Here is a 14620-nt window from a genome sequence, read left to right on the forward strand (position 1 = left end):
ACAAAGAGGAATTTGTATTTGCCAAATTCTTTTGTTTTTGAGGATGTAACTCACAAACTAGTAGACTTTGTATACTTGGATCTTCAAAAGACATTCAAATAGATGTCATGTAAAATTTCAATGAGCTGGAATCAGAGCTTATGAAATTTGGGTGCTATTTCAGCATGGATGGAAGTTTGGTTAGTGGATAAGAAGCAGAAACTAGGGATACATAAGGACAGATTTATTTACAATCTTTCTTAATATTAGATAAGGAGACCAACAGCAATTTTGCTGATGATACAATGCTAGATGGGAACGTAAGCTGTGAAGAGTACATAGAGGTTGCAGTGATTTTTAGACAGTTAAGTTGGCGGATAACAATGTGGCAGTGCACAATGTAAGGAATGGTGAAATTATTCACTTTGATAGTAAGAATAGAAAAACAGATTTCTTTTTAAATTGGACCATAGGAACAGGATTTGGGCCTGTCCTGCTGTTTCATATGATTGTGACTGATCATACACTTCAATGCCTTTTCCACTACCTATCTCCATAAGCCTGTATGCCATTGTTAGTCAGAAATGTATCATTCTGTACTTTAAACGTACTCAAGGACTGACCTTCCACAGCCTTCTGTGATAGAGAACTCCAATAGTAAACAATCTGGTGGCACAGTGGCTCACTTGTTAGCCCTGCTGCCTCACAGCGCCAGCTATCTGGGTTCGATTCCACTCTCGGGTCACTGTCTGTGTGGAGTTTGCACATTTTACCTGTGTCTGCTTGGGTGCTCCGGTTTCCTCCCACAGTCAAAAGATGTGCAGGTTAGGTAAATTGGCCATGGTAAATTGCACGTAGTGTTCAGGAATGTATAGATTAGGTGGGTTGCAGGGGATTGAGTCTGGGTGGGATGCTCTGAGGTTCAGTGTCAACTTGTTGGCCCAAAGGGCCTATTTCCGAAACACTGTAGGGATTCTGATTATTCTGAATAAAAGAATTTCTCCTCATCTTGGATCTAAATGACCTCTCCCTGATTTTTAATTTGTGGATCTAGGCTCTCCAACCAAGGACAATACCTTAGCTGCATCTACCTGCTAATCATCTATCATTCTTCAAAATTAGAGAATACAGGACCAGTTAGCCCAAAGTTTCTTTATATGACAGGCCCACCATCTGCTGAACAAGTCTGATGAACCGCAAATGTGCTCTGTCTATGGCAATAATATTTTTCATTGGATAAAGAGACCTAAACTGCATTAGGTATAACCAAATTCATTCATAATTAAAGTAAGACTTTATTACTACCATACCCAAAAGTTTGTGCAATGAAGGCTAACTTGCTACACCTGCATGTTAGATATAAGTGATTTTATGACGAGGACACCTGGGTTTCATTGTATAGCCACACTTTCAAGTCTCTGACTACTCAAGAGTTACTTTACACATCTAATTCTCATAGCAAAGTGGATAACCTTATATTTTTCCACATTATGTTCCATCTGCCATATTTTAGCCTGTTCACTAAGCCTGTCCACACCCTCCTGAAGCCTCTTCCCATCTTCATCTCAACACATTCTCAAATACCTATGTATAATCCACACGTTTGGAAATATTACACTTTTCTCCACCTCCAAACTATTGATATATATTGTGAACAGCTGGAGCTCAAGTACTGAAATTTGCAGTACCCCACTAGTCACAGCCTGCAAACATGAGAATGACCAGTTTGTACTTTCTAGCAAAAGTCACACAATGTATTAGCTTAGAATCTGTGGTTCCATGAACAAATTAACCATTGTGGTCTTTAGTGGGTGCAACCTTACCTATAGTCATCCTTTTCCCCTTAATGTACTTTTCGTCTATTTTGTGTGCCATTATCCTTTCTGTCTATCTATTGCTTTCCTAATTTCCCTTTAAGTTTCCCCTTCCATATTCTGTCACCGGGGAAGCAATGGCCTAGTGGTATTAATGCTGGACTGTTAATCCAGAGACTAAGATAACATTGATTTCTGAAGAAGGTCCTGACCTGAAACATCAACTTTCCTGCTCCTCTAATGCTACCTGGCCTACTGTGCTCCTCCAGCTCCACACTGTGTTTACTAAGGTAACATTCTGGGTTTGAATCCTACCATGGCAGATGGTAGAATTTGAGTTCAATAAAAAACATCTGGAATGAAATATCTGTAATTAAGTGATAACGTGAATCCATTGCCAAGTGTTGAAAACAAAAAACAAAATGTCCTTTAGGGAAGGAAACCTGTCCTTTCCTCGTCTGGCCTACATGTGACTCCAGAACAAAGCAATGTGGTTGACTCTGAACTGCCCTCTGGGCAATTAGTGATGGCAATAAAGGCTGTCCAGAAGTGATGCCCTCATCCTGAATGTATAAAGGGGAAAAAGTCCTTGAGGATTTCTGTTGTTTTGAGCATTTAGTATCCATTGTAAGCCTCACAATTCTGCATATCCAAGACACAAAAACAGAAATTGCTGGAAAAGCTCAGCAGGTCTGGCAGCATCTGTGAAGAGAAATCTGAGTGAATGTTTCGGGTCTGGTGACCCTTCCTCAGAGTTCTGAGGACCCTTCAGAGGAAAGGTCACCGGACCCAAAATGTTAACTCTGGTTTATCTTTGCAGATGCTGCCAGACTTGCTGAGCTTTTCCAGCAGCTTCTGTTTTTGTTTCGGATTTACAGCATCCGCGGTTCTTTCAGTTTTTATCCTGTACATCCAAGATCTACTGGATTTTTTTAGACCCATTGTTTATCTTTGATGGAACATGCTGGTCTTGTACTCTCCCTATTCGCTTCTTGAGTATATTTCATTGCCCTGATATCTAAAAGTGTCTGCTCCCAATCCATTCTTGCCAATTCATATCTGATCTAATTCAAGTAGGTTTTCCCCCAGTTTAGAACATTGATTTTAGGCTGGCCCTTGTCCTTTTCCATACCATCTTGAGTCTAACGTAATAATGATCATTGTCTGCAAAATGATCCCCACTGATATTTCAACCACACTCCCAGCTTACCTAAAATAAGTCCAAAATTGCCCCACTCTTGAGGCCCTTCTATATACTGTCTTTAAAAAGCTCTCCTGGATGCATTTTAAGAATCCTGCTCCCTCTAAAGCTTTCTCACTGTGACTACCCCAGTTAATGTTGGAGAAGTTGACACCCCCACTGTCAATTTCTCTGAAATTTGCCTATGTATCTGCTGTTCTATTTCTCAGGCTGTAAGGGAGCAATGTGATTGCTTGTCTTTGGTTTTTAAGTTCTACCATTTATCTTCATTTAAGGAACCTTTAAAGATGTCATCTCTCCTTACTTTTGTACCTGATCCTCTGAACAATATCGTGACAGCCCTCCTCTTTTACCTCCTAACCTGACCCACCTGAAGACCCTATATCCTGTAATATTTAGCAGTCAATCCTGACCCTTTTTCAAATATATCTCTGTGATAGCAATGATGTCATACCTTCTCATTTCAATTTATGCCCTTAACTCAACTAACTTTTCATCAGACTCCTTGCATTAAAAGAAATACCATCCAACCTTGCCAAATTACCTTGTGACTTAAATGGTCTATAATTCCTTTGCCTTCCTGACTCACTTTCTATCTCTGCTAATTTGGCCATACAACCTTCTCTGAGGATCCCACCTCCTGTGCCAAGTTAGTTTAAAGACTTCTCAGAAGCAAAAGTAAACATATTTGTTTACTTCGTTACTTTACTATATTGACCCTCACTTCCACTTATTCCAGGTGTTCTTCAGTTAGCCGCTTCTTCAAAAAACGTAGTCTATTTAGGATCATGAACCAGTCAACACAATTCCCTGTGACATCACTCAGAGATCTAGGAACTGCTGATTCTGGAGTCTGAGATAACAAGGTGTGAAGCTGGATGAACACAGCAGGCCAGGCAGCATCAGAGGAGCAGGAAAGCTGATGTTTCGGGTCTGGACCCTTCTACAGAAATGGGGGAGGGGAAGGATGCTCTTAAATAAATAGAGAAAGGGGGAGGCGGTCATAGAAGGTGGATAGTGGAGCAGATAGATGGAGAGAAGATGGACAGGTCAAGGCAGCGGTGATGAAGCTAGTAAAGGTGAGTGTCGGCTGGGAGTTGGGATGGGGATTGGTCAGTAAGGAGGGAGGTAAGATGGACAGGTCAAGGAGGTGGGGATGAGCAGGGATGCTGGTCTTGCATGAAGTTGAAGGCGGGGAGATTTGAAGCTGGTAAAGTCCACATTGAGACCATTGGGCTGTAGGGTTCCAAGGCGGAATATGAGGTGCTGTTCCTCCAGTATTCGAATGGCATTGTTTTGATACTGGAGGAGGCCCAGGATGGACATATCACCCTGGGAGGGGGAGTTGAAGTGGTTTGTGATGGGAGGTGTTGTCGTTTGTCGCGAACTGAACATGGTGCTTCACAAAGCTGCCTCCCCTTCCACAGCTACACTGGCACTATCCCCCACCTTTTCTTCCATTACATTGATGACTGTGTCGGCTCCACCTCGTGCTGCCACGAGCAGCTCGAACAGTTCATCCACTTTACTAACACCTTCCACCCCTATCTTAAGTTCACCTGGACCTCTCTGTCTCCATCTCTGGTAACCATCTGGAAACTGAAATCTATTTCAAGCTCACTGACTCCCACAGCTACCTAGACTACATCTCACCTCACCCACCTTGCTGCAAGGATGCGATTCCCTATTCCCAATTCCTCCGCCTCCACCGCATCTGCTCCCAAGGTGAGGCATTCCACTCCCAGACATCCCAGATGTCCTTGTTTTTCTGCAAGTTTTCCCCCACCGTGGTCAAAAACGCCCCCAACCGCATCTCTTACATTTCCCGCACCTCACCCCTCACACCCTCTCTCCGCAATAGAAACAAAGACAGAATTCCCCTTGACCTCGTGTATCACCCCACTAACCTCTGGATACAACGCATCATTTTCTGCCACCTGAAATCTGACTTCACTACGAAGGATATATTTCCCTCCCCACCCTTATTTCCCTTCCGGAGGGGCCAGTCTCTCCGTGACTCCCTTGCCTGCTCCACACTCCCCTCCAGCCCCACCATCCCCAGCACCTTTCCCTGCAACCGCAGGAGGTGCTACATTTGCCCCTACACCTCCCCCTCACCTCCATCCCAGGCACCAAGAAAACTTTCCACATTAAACAGATGTTCACCTGCACATCCGCTAATGTGGTCTATTGTATCCACTGTTCCCAATGTGGCCTCCTGTACATCGGGGAGATCAAGCGGAGGTTCGGAGACAGCTTTGTGGAGCACTTACGCTCGGTTCGCGACAAACGACAACACCTCTCATCGCGAACCACTTCACCTCCCTCACCCACTCCCTGGAATATGTCCATCCTGGGCCGCCTCCAGTGTCACAGTGATGTCACCTGAAAACTGGGGGAACAGCACCTCATATTCTGCCTTGGAAGCCTACAACCCAATGGTCTCAATGCAGACTTTACTAGCTTCAAAATATCCCCAACCCCGACCTCACCCCAAGACCAGCCCCCCATCCCCACCTCCTTGACCGGTCCGATTTCTCTCCCACCTCTCTGCTCTATTCATCTCACTGACCAACACCACATCCCCATTTCCTACCTACACTCACCTTTACTAGTTCCGTCCCCACCTTCTTGACCTGAAAATCTTTCCTCCCACCTATCCACCCCTTGCTCCTCACTGACCAACTCCCATCCCAACATCCTACCTGCACTCGCCTTTACTTGCTTCATCCCTGCCTCCTTGACCTGTCTGTCTTCTCTTCACCTATCTGCTCCACGATCCATCTTCTATCACTGCCTCCACCTCTCGCTATTTCTTTCAGAGTCTTCTTCCCCTCCCTCATTTCTGAAGAAGGGTCCAGACCCGAAACATCAGCTTTCCTGCTTCTTTGATGCTGCCAGGCCTGCTGTGTTCATTCAGCTCCACACCTTGTTATCCCTGTGATGATATCACTGGTTGATTTGTTTTTCACATCAGTAGTACCCTCAAGCTGCAGCTGTGAAACTCAGAACACCCATCCCACCTGAATTTGAATGATCTTGAATGAATAAATGATTTTATTGTTACATATATCTAGGAAGATACCATGAAAAGTTTGATCTCCTCATTACAGTGCCACTTTAAGTTACAAAAATAAAGAGCTCATCTCCTGTTCAGATTGGATCTCAAGCACGGCCCCAGGGCTTCTGCATGGTCTCTGCAAGTTGTCCTGGGCCTTGAGGAGTCCCCGCTTAGGAACAACAATGATGTCGCCAATACCCCAGGAGACCCTGTCAGTCAGAAGTTCCTGCTCCAGGCATCGCCACCACCAAATTCCAGGCGTCAGGCCTACCCCCACTCTGGGCACTGCCACTGCCACCAGAAACCCTGATCCCTACCATTACCGTTTCAGCCACTGCCCCACTGACACTGCTCCTGCCTTAAAGATGAAGAAAGAAAAGAAAATTAAAAAAGACAAAAAGGAGAGAGAGAAAAGCATGCTGCTGGCCCGGAACAGATGGGCTCAGGAGCCTGATTACTGCCGACCATGCCAGCCCTGCCATTTTGGGAACTTTGGAATTTATCCTGTTGCTGCCTCTTGTCCCTGCTGAGTTGCAGCTGAAGTGCTGGGCCTCAATCCTGGGCCTGAATTTATCCTGCTGATGCCTCCCTAGCTCCATTATGTTGAAGCAGAGGTGCTGGGTCTGAGATTCCAGGGCTTAAAGTTATCTTGTTACTGCCTTCATCTTTATTGTATGTTGAAGCTGAATCTTCTTTGCTGTAATGTACCACACCCCGTCTGTAAGCCTACCACCAGAGTGGTGCGAATCTACAGACAAAAGAACACCTGTAAACCAGTCGTCTCATTCTCTTTCATTTGTGTAACCCCTTCTTAAATCTCTGTATATCCCAAATGTGCCTCGATCAATTGTTTTTTTAAGTGTGATCATAATGCAGAGAAACTCACATCTATTTTGGACACAACGTAAACACGGAAGCAGCAACGAAGTAAGTGACAGGTAATCTGTTCTAGTGATGTTAGTTGCATGGTTAATAGTGGACTACTTTGAATATTAGGAAATTGCAAAGGAATATAACCAGATAGTGGCCAAAGCAAACATTAAGGGAGTGACAGATTATTTAAAGATGGACTGAAACCTGTAATAAAGGCAGTGTTTGTTTGCATGCTTCTGATGTTCAGTTTGTTGATGTGGCTGGTGGAGCTTGATATATGCGGAGGCACAGGATATAGAAGACTTACCTAGGTACCTTGTTTTAGATGGATTAAAAGATGTTATACTTGGTATATTCAGTCCCTGAACAATATACTAAAATACCTAATTGATCAACTGCCATCCCACAGGTGCTGAAGAACCTTACTGAACATAAAGATCACCCCAAAGCAAGACCCATAAACGTCACAGCAGCCATTTCTTTTAGACTGGGTTCAGTGGGCAAATTCTCTCCAAATATCCTCTGTAGGTTCAGTGGGTAAATTCCAGTAATAATGTTCAGAAGATTTATTCTGAATATCCATTTGAGATATATAGATTTCAAGTAAACACTGGAGTGTGAATGATCTGATTAGGTGCAGTCAGGATGGATTTGTGCATGGTAAATCATATTTGACTAACTTGGAGTTTTCTGAAGCAGTTACTAGCAAAATTAATAAATAAACGCTGATGAATGTGGTATACTTAGAATTTCAGAAGACTGATAACTTCCTTCACAGGAGATAGGTTCGAAAGATTAAAGCTCATGGATAGGAGGCAATGCACTGTGATGGATTAATGTTTGGCCAACAGACTAGGGCGTACTGCAAGGAGCAGTTCGTGAGCCCCAGCTGTTCACAATATGTATCAATGACTCGGAAATAGGAACCATACATAGCATTTCCAAAGCTGCAGATGATACAAAGCTAAGTGGGAATGTGTGCTGTAAGGAAGATACAAAACAGCTTCAGGAGGGTTTGGATAGGCTTAGTGAATGGGCAAGACTGTGGTATATGGAATATAATATGGAAAAGTAATGAGGTTATTCACGTTGATAGGAGAAGCAGATGTATAGAGTATTTCCACTCCTTGTGGATTAGGCCCCTGACAGTGGCACAGACCAGTGGACTGGTGTAGCAGGACGCACTCAGTGGCACAGAGCATGGGCTGGAAAGCCTGGAGTGGGACTCTGAAGTGGTAAAACAGCAAAGTAGGAAAGTTGGACTTCGTTAAGTTATGTTTCTTTATTTAATTCTGTGAATGGCGTTTATATATGAGTAACAGTGCACACTTTTCACTGCAATTTAGTTTGAATGTACGTGATATTGAATAATAGGGTGAAACTGCGGACATACAAAGGGACCTAGGCGTCCTTGCTGATAAATCATTGAAGCTAACAAGCAGGTAAATTAGGAAGATAAATTAAAAATGTTAGCTTTTATTGCAAGAGGATCTGACCACAGGAGTAGTGAAGTCCTGGTTCAATTGTGAAGGAGCTTGATTGGAACACCCCTGGAGCACTGTGTGCAGTTTTGATCTCCTTATCTCACAAAAGATATTATTAGTCAAGGACAGGTTGCAGTGAAAGTCTGTTCTCCAGACTCGTTCGTGGAATGGGGATCCTGTTCTACAAAATGAGATAGGACAAACTGGGCTTGCGTTTTCTGAAGTTCTGAAGAACGATAGGTGATGCTATTGAAACTTTCAACATTCTTAAAGGGATAGCCGGGGTAGATGAAGATGTTTCCCCTCATAGGGAATCTAAAGCTAGGGCCACACTTTAAAAATAGGACAGATGCTACTTAGGTTAGGATGAAAAGATCGATTTTCATTCAAACAGTCGTGAACCTTTGGAATTACGTGCCACAGTTAGCAATGGAAACTTAGTCTTTGAGCATGTTGAAAATTGAGATTGATTGATAGCTGATTACCAAGATCATAAGTTATTTATGGAGGTGGGTTGGGTAAAAGGTATAGTGGATAGTCAGGAAAGTGGAACTGAAAATGCCTTGATCTTATCAGATCAGATCAAGTGGGCTGAATAACTTCTACTATATGATTGTTCACATCTTTATTTGAATCCTTCAGAAATTAATGTTGGAGATTTAATTGTTTTTACATTTTGAATCTGTTTCTGTATCTTCCTAATCCCAAGTTCTTCCCAAACCTTTACTTTCTATGCATGATTTAAATTTGTTGTAGAGGTGCTGGTAATTGGCTGTGATGGACAAGGTCAGAAATCACACAAAACCAGGTGTATTTGAAAAAACAAGCTTTCAGAGTCTTACTCTTTCTTCAGATAAACCTGTTGGACTATAACCTGGTGTGTGATTTCTGATCTTGATTTAAATTTAATTGAAACTTCCTTTTTCTCCTTAACATGTCACTGCAAAGTGGACTGCTTTGACCATGATGGTGTAGACTCCTTGAATATTGTTTGAACTGCACTCATTCAGAAAAGTGGAGAGTATTTCATTACAGTCCTGACTCATGCCTTGTAAGTGGTGGGTAGGCTTTGGGGAGTCAGGAGTGAGCTATTAGCTGCAGAATTTCCAGGCACTGACCTGCTTATGTAGACATAGTGATTATATGGCTCGCCCAGTCAAGTTTCCTGTAAATCATACTCCCAGGATATTGATGTTGGGTGGTTCAGCCATGGTAATGTTAAATGTCAGGATGAATGGCTTTTGCCTGCATTTGTATGACGTAAATCTCACTTTCCACATATCAGCTTTGGCTAGAATTTTGCCCAGATTTTGCTGCATGCAGACATGGACCTCTTTAGTATCTGCATGGTCACTAAGGAAAGGTGAGTGAAGTTTTAAGCTAGTACGGTAGTGGGATGAGAACCAAAGTGTAGATATAGATGGGCCAGACTCAGATCAGGAAGTAGAACATTAGTGATGTGGCAATGACTCAGAAAGACAAAAAAGGAAATATAAAGCATCCAGCAAAGGAAATTAACAGAACTGACCAGTTTATACTTCAATGCAAGGAACATTACAAACAAGGCAGATGAACTAAGGGTACTGATAAACAGAAGGTAACACAATGTTATTGCTGTAATTGAAACCTGGCTAAAGAGGGGAAAAATTGGATTTAGAGTTTTTAGGTCGGATAGAGTGGGTGACAAAAAAGAGTGGCAGGGTGTCGCAGTAATGGTTAAAGAATCAATTACAGTGGAGAAAGGACAATATACTAAATGGGTTAACAAACAACAAATAATTAACAGATTTATAGATTGATCTTTGGCATGAAAAAGGGGAAGTCACACTACTGGGAATATACCGTAGACCCCCAAATAGTGAGGAGATAGAAGAACATATATGGAGACAAATTTTTGCCTGGAGGAGTAAGAGGGCAATAATAGTAGAAGTCTTTAACTATCTCAATGTCAATTAGGTTTCAAACAATTTAAGGGCGAAAAATTCATGTTCCTTGCCCAGGAAAATGTTTTTAAATAATGCATGACAAGCCCACCGAGAGGAGATGAAATTCTGGAATTAGATTTTGGGAAATGAAGATGGGCAAGTGGATGAAGTGACAACAGGCGACTGTAACAATTCAGTTAGGTTTGGTATTATTACGGAAAAGCACAGAGATAATTGAAGAATGAAAATTTTTAACTGGGGGAAGCAAATTTAAAACTCTTTTAGAAAGTACCTGGATCTGCACTTTAAGTGCTGTAAGCTGCAGGGCTATGGGCTATGTGCAGGAAGTTGGGAGTAGAAGGGGCATCTGGGCGTGTTTAGGTTGGCATGGACAAGATGGACTGAATGGCTGCCTTTTGTTGTGTATCATTTCTACAGTCCTATGGTACAGTGATCAACCCTGCATATGACCTTATGATAGAAGAAGATCATTGATGAAACATTCAGACCCATTGCGGTTGGATCCAATTTACTACTTTGGGGAACTCTTGCAATGAAGTCCTGGACTGAGGTGATTCAACAGCCACAGCTTCCCTTTTTTTTGGCACTTGATAATGATAGCAAATTTGGAGGAATAATAAGTCTAGCGGGCTTACAGAAATACTAACCGTTTAAAACTTTTACCCCCATAGAATGCTTGGGCAGTGAGCTATCAAGGAAAGTGATTATGGGGTCCAGGTAATTTGCAAGACACTCAATTGTATGAAGATAAAAAGGAAATCCCAAAGCCATAGAGTAAAGCAGTCTGACTTCAGTATTGAAAAAAGGAAAATTTCAAGATGAAATATGAAGGAATTAAACTCTTACAACATACCTTCAAAAATCACAAGAGTCATGGGCCATTAAGCTAAGGAAGATAGTAGAAATCCATGAAAATCACTTTGAAATCATATTCAGAAGAATTACTCCAATGCCATTCTTTGTCTGACAAGTGATGGAGAATTAGCAGGAAGGGTAAAGCAACATGAAGAACACGTATGTGTGATTATTACAGAAAATCTACAAAGTGTACCAGACAAGCGATGTGGGGGAAGAGTGAGTGTCTCAATTGGAAAAGTGTAGTTGAGTGTGATCTGTTAGGAAAGTACAGCTGAAAATACTGTAAAGACGCTACAAAACAGTTGTGAGAGTGGTCTTCCAATATAGTGCAGAAACATGGGCAAAATGAGGAGCAATTTACAAGGTATAAATGAGATGTGGATGTATGGATGAATATGTGGAGTAATTAAAAAAGGACACAATCAGGGACCAGTACATTGAGGGATCAATGAAGACACTAGAAGCATTGAAGTATGTACCGGGAAAATGTTGACATTGTATGGTCATCTGTTAGAGTGTGACTATATGAAGTAGGACATGTGATGGAGCTGGAAATATGAAGAAGGGGAAGCTCTAAGATCAGATGGAATGATCTAGTGATGAGAGACATAAATGTAGTGGGAATGTTACAGGAGAAATCCGAGAAAGGTGTCCAAACAGTATTGCAGTGATCCCAAACAAAATGAGAGAAGCTGAAAGAAGAAGATAGCAATGTTTGGGAAGATTCTATAGGGTCAGTTATAGTTTCATGGTTCCAAACAGAGGTTATCTAGTGCTCTTGTATCAAATCATATCTCTTTCTTAGAAGAGTCTGCAATTTTCCAGGTGTATAGAATTTTTTTGGGTAAAACTTATTGTTGCCCTCTCTGGCCTAGATTACTTTCATTTATTCATTTATGGGATGAGGGTTTCACTGGCTAGATCATTATTTATTGCCCATCCCTAATTGCCCCTAGGTTAGTAAAGAGTCAACTACATTGCTGTTTGTCTAGATTAACATATAGTTCAGACTGGGTAAGGATGGCAGTTTCCTTCCCTAAAGGATATTAGTGAACCAGATCGGTTTTTCCCAAGAATCAGCAGTCGATCCACGGTCATCAATAGTCTCTTAATTCCAAATTTTTATTGAATTCAAATTCCACCACCTGCCATGGCAAGATCTGAATCCAGGCCCCTAGAACATTACCTGGATATCTGGATTAACAGCCTATTGAGAATACCACTAGCTGTCACCTCCTCCTTAAATTACTGTAAACAGTGATCTGAGAAATACTTGTAAGTAGCTTGAATCACTGGTCTGATGATCAAGACACATGGCATACATTCCTGTTCACAATGCTGAAAGGTGAAAAAATAACCTCAATATATTTATCTTTTCAGCGGATAAAATGAAATACATGTAGCTGACATGTATATACTTCTCTGTTTGAAGAAAGATTTTGAGAATTATGTTAGAGAAACATTTTATAATCCCAGCTGAAAGAAAATTTAACGAAATCTGACCACTATCTTTATCTTGTTTCTATTCCCTAATGTTGACATTGCCAAGTTTAGCAGATTGAAGACTTGGCCATATCTTTTTTTTGGTATTATTCTGCCTGATACATGTTTAAGAAATTGCTGAAGGCTCAACTTACTGCAGAAAGAAAATAAGGATCCCTAAAACTGGAAGTAAATTTTACTTTAAAAGTGTGTCAGAGATAATAGGAACTGTGGATGCTGGACAATCTGAGATAACAAGGTGTAGAGCTGGATGAACACTTCAGGCCAAGCAGCATCTTAGGACCAGGAAAGCTGGCGTTTCAGGCCAGAAGGGTCTAGGTCCGAAATGTCAGCTTTCCTGCTCCTAAGATGCTGCTTGGCCTGCTGTGTTCATCCAGCTTTACTTCAAAAGTAGTGTTTTAACATTCATGAGAAATCCATTTTGACAAAAAAATCAACCCTGTTTGCACATTTAGTAACATGCTTAAGAATTGGTCTGAAGTCTAGGGATTTGGCAGCATGAATAGCTTTTTTGCAATGTCAGGTTGAGGTATCTGATTTATTTAAGGGGCTGTTCTGTGATTGATTCACTGATAAATCAGTTTTCTGTCAGCAATGCAGAAGGAAGGCACAAACCTAACAACAATGGGGAAATGCAATTAGCAGCATTAGTTTATAAGTCTTAAATGATCCGTGCAAATTTAATTTGTTCTGGAATTTTGAAAAAGGAGAAGACTGCTCCATCATTTAATATAATCATGGCTTCAATGCCTTTTACCCACAATCCTTCATGCCATTGATAAATTTTGATTATCAATCTCTCCTTTAAATAAGCTCAAAGATTGAGCTTCACAGTCCCTGGAGTAGAGAATTCTAAAATGAAAATAACTCATCTCAGATCTAAAAAGCATCCCTATTGTTAAACCAAGGCCCTTGGTTCTATATTCTCCGATGACGAAATGCCTCCCCTGCATGTACACAGACTAGATCTTTAAGTATTTTGTAAGTTTCAATGAGATCACCTCTCATTTTTTGAAACTGTACAGAATACGACAGACCTACCATCCCAGGAACACGTTCTGGCAAACTACTGTTGCACTTCCTCCTGAGATAAGGAACCAAACCTGCACACTTTACTTAAGTACAGTCTGACCAAACTCCTACACAATTGAAGAAAAACTTTATTACTCCTGTATTCAAATTTTCCTTTGATAAAAGCTAACATTTCATTAACCTTCTGAATTGCTTGCCTGACTGGCATGTTAACCTTCAGTAAATTATTGTCAAGAGCATACAGACTCTATAGCATATCTACACTTTTCAATGTCTTATCGGTTTTCAAATACTCTGCATATCTTTTCTTCCGACCAAAGTGGATAATCTCATATTTTTCTACATGGTATTCCATCTGCCATATTTTTTCCCCCACTCAATAAGCCTGGCCAAATCCTCTTGAATTCATTTCCACATTTTCTTGACAACACATACTCTTGCTTAGCTTTGTGTGATCTGTTATTTTGGCAATATTGTATTTGGTCAGACATCTAAACAATTGATATGTATTGTGAGCAGCTTCGGCCCAAGCATTGATTGTTGAGGCACTGTTTTAATCACAGTCTGCAAAGCTAAGAATAATCCATTCATACTCAGCCGACTTTGTGTCTGTTAGCAAATCCTAATGCTTGTCATTACAGTACCTCTCATACCAGTTCTTTAATTTTGTTATCCCAACGTTCTGTACAGGTCCTTATAGAAAACTGCTGAAAACCCAAATGCAGCTGCCAACTCATCTTATCATAGATCATAGAACAATTTGATCAATTTTATTTTACTAGTAAAGTTTTCACATTTGAATTCTATTCTTAAGGGTCTTGATCCTCCACTGCTGTAATACAAAAAACTTTCTAACCTCATATTTTACA

This window comes from Stegostoma tigrinum, chromosome 1 (genome assembly GCF_030684315.1).
Source record: "Stegostoma tigrinum isolate sSteTig4 chromosome 1, sSteTig4.hap1, whole genome shotgun sequence".
In the NCBI taxonomy this organism is placed as follows: Eukaryota; Metazoa; Chordata; class Chondrichthyes; order Orectolobiformes; family Stegostomatidae; genus Stegostoma; species Stegostoma tigrinum.